The following is a 3,445-nucleotide window of genomic DNA, read 5'->3' on the forward strand; positions in this document are numbered from 1 at the left end:
AGTAAAAAATGGCTTAGGGTTAAGGTAGAGGTTATATTTTAGGGTTTTAGAATATTAAAAATTACAATGTGTGGCTTATCTTTTATTAAGAAACATATCTTCTTTTTCTTAACCAGTTTACAATATTTTATTGATCTTAAAGATAGGAAAGAGCCTAAGTAAAAACATATATAAGAGCAACATATAGGCATAATGTTCATACTATTAAAATAATTACAATTGACTAATAGAACAAATTATTAAAAAATAAAGCACTAAGTTCATCAATTTACTGCTCCCAATCTTCAAAACTTCACTCTTTCATCTCTCCAAAGATGCCACCATAGGCTAATCATAGCCATCTTCCAAATTGAGCAATTTGAGAAGTGCCTTGAAGGATTTTCCATGAGGCTAAGAGATCGATCACAAGGCGGCATCATCCAAGCTACATCCACCCTAACAAATAAGTCATTCCACAGTTGTCTATTGCAAGGAAATTCCCAAGGAGACCTCCCAAGGAAACAAATGTTGCCTTTATGGGGCATTTGTCTTACATATACTTTTCCACGGAAATAAATTTGCATTTTCTGTATTCATGGATTGGTAAAAGGAGCAGACAGTGAAATTTCCTTTTGTTGAGAGGCACCAAAAAAGTTTGTTAACTCCCCATCATAGCAACAAAGTATACTAGATTATAGAGCTCGAAAAATGAGTCAACTTCCCAATCTTGAGACGCTCTAAAAAATGTGATATTCCATTGGGAAGCGTTGGAAGAAACCTCTTGATGTGTCACTAACCAAAATAGAGAAACATGCCTAGCCATGGAAGAGCTATATAAGTAGAAATAAGAGTTGAAGCAAGGCTTTGAACGGAAAGATGCTGGCTCGAAAAGGGGTGAAGATCTCAGGCAAGATCGGTATGAATGAGTTTTTAAGGGAAAATTAGTTTTGGGATTTTATAAGGGAAAATAGTTTTGGGATTTTATAAGGGAAAATGAGCAAGGGAAGGTGTCAGCAAGAAACAAGGGAGGTTAACCACGTGTGAGAGAGAAAGCAAAGAAAACACAACCAACCAAGAGTCGATGAGAGATCTCACCCATAAGGTCAAATTGTTTTTATTTTTTATTTTTTATACATTGTTTTTGTACTCTTAAATATTTAAAAACACAATATCATTAAAAAATACTTCCTCAATTATAAAGTAAAAAGAGAAAAGGAAAAATTCAATCGGTGGTCACTATGGGTGACTTTTGTTGGTGGATAATTAAATAAAGTTGTATGCAAAGTTTTTAGGTCATTGTTAGGTTTGGTAAGTAAAATAAAACATAAAATTCTCATATCATCTTATCTTATCATTACATTTTTTTTAAATCTTCACACAAAATATAATAAACAATTCAACTTTTTAAAATTCCAATTTAACTTTTTTAGATCCCAAAACAATAATAATATTTAAAACTTTTATTTAAAACTAAAAATTTTCATCTCACTTATCAAATCACACAACATCTTTTGAAAAGCATAATAGCAGATGTCTTGGAATACATCACACATGGAAACATTTTAAAGCAAAAAATTGTAGATGATTTTGCAGAATGGATCATGATCAGCATCTACTATCCTCTAAAACACAATACCTGGTTGCCTTCTACATATTTGATGGATTATAAATGAATAAACTGTATGGTTCAAAAAAAAAAAAAAAAGATAAATGAGAATTTCGTTGATTCCATTTATCTACTAAATTTGATAGATTATAAATGAATAAACTGTATAGTGCCAGAGGCCATTATTATATCCTGTGGCAGGGCCAGAGGTAACTATTATGTCTCGTGATAGGGCCAGAAGTCACTATTATCATCCATGACAGAGCCATATATCAAAGCAAAATAAAATCAGAATTATCGGATCATGACCAGAAACAGAATCAGAAAATCATGTTAAAAGTTTTTTAGATGCCACACCATATCAAAACAGAGTACTGGACACAAGATATTACAGGTATTTTGTAACAAATAAAAAGGGACCCAACATCCGACGAAGACCCACTTGAAATAAATAATAATAAGTTGCGATGACTACAAATGGCCAAAAATAAAACTAATATTAAAAGAAAAACTTGAATTCTTTCTGGGAAGCTCTAAGTTGCAATCATGTAAATACAACTGAGTTTTAATATTGCTTTATAGAAGGCTACTTTATTGCAAAAGTCTGACAAGTTTTATGCTAGAAGACCAGATTACATGGCAAGTCTATTGGGAAGGCACATGGACTCACTATAAGAAAAATGACTTTTTGCGTCACCTAAATTTATCGTAAAAAATACAAAATGCGTCACTAAAAAATAATCACGATGCGTGTTGTGTTTTTTGTCACGAATTTAAGTGATGCAAAAAGCTATATTTTTTGTAGTGACGGCAGCTAATTTGGATTTTTTTCCTGTTTTTTAGTAATTCTACTTACAATCGTGAAGTGCGTAGACTTCGCATAATTTTTTTTTTTAAAAAGAGTAAAATCTACTATTAAAAAAATAATTTTTTTATGTAGATCCTATATTTTATTCACTTTTTTCAAAGCGATTACGTGCCGGTTGCACAATTCACGGTTACCAATATCTTTTTTTTTTTTTTTTTTTTTTTTTTTTTCCCCTTGATTGACTAGCATTGGCATTGGATTAGTCATCTCAATCTTTAAAATTTACTAATATGTAACTTTTTTACTTTTAGCCAATCACTTAAAACTTAAAATCTACATTGGATTAGTCATCACTCTCTATAATAATAAAAAATTATTATTTTATTATTATTAATATTTCTTTAATTAAATTATATATATGAACTTACTTATATTATAATTTGTTATAGGACAAGATTATTGCATTATTTTGTACTTTATAAATAATTAATATAAAGTTTATTCATATTTTCTCATATTATTATATTTTTTTTGCATGATTATAGATAGATGAAAAAATAATTTCTTTATTATTTTTATATTTTGAAAAATATTAAAAGAAAGATGATTAATATTATTTTATAAAAATATAATTAATAATAAGAAAATGCAACGTAATTATAGGGATGATGCTACTGAAGGGAAGAATGGGCTGTGTGCATGGGGCTGGTGTGGTTTATGATGAGTGGTGCTAGTATGTGGGGCAGATCACGATCGATGTGGGAACAAATTTTGTGCTAAAACAGAGTAAAGTCGATTGCTGTGGGACAAAATTGATCATTTTATACAACTTTGAAGGTTGAAAGTTTCGTAGTGGTATGTTGATTAATTAGCTGGCATGCATGGTCAACGTTGCTACCAAGAAGTAGTAAATTTTATCGACTAATGCTACTCATCATTTATTTTTTCATTATCCTATCATCATACTATAATGTGATATTAGATGATTGGAGACTATGACCTCTTGCTAAATTGTAATCGTGCATATGTACCGAGAGCATAACTTCTTCTTC

This window comes from Carya illinoinensis, chromosome 15 (assembly GCF_018687715.1).
Source record: "Carya illinoinensis cultivar Pawnee chromosome 15, C.illinoinensisPawnee_v1, whole genome shotgun sequence".
NCBI lineage: Eukaryota > Viridiplantae > Streptophyta > Magnoliopsida > Fagales > Juglandaceae > Carya > Carya illinoinensis.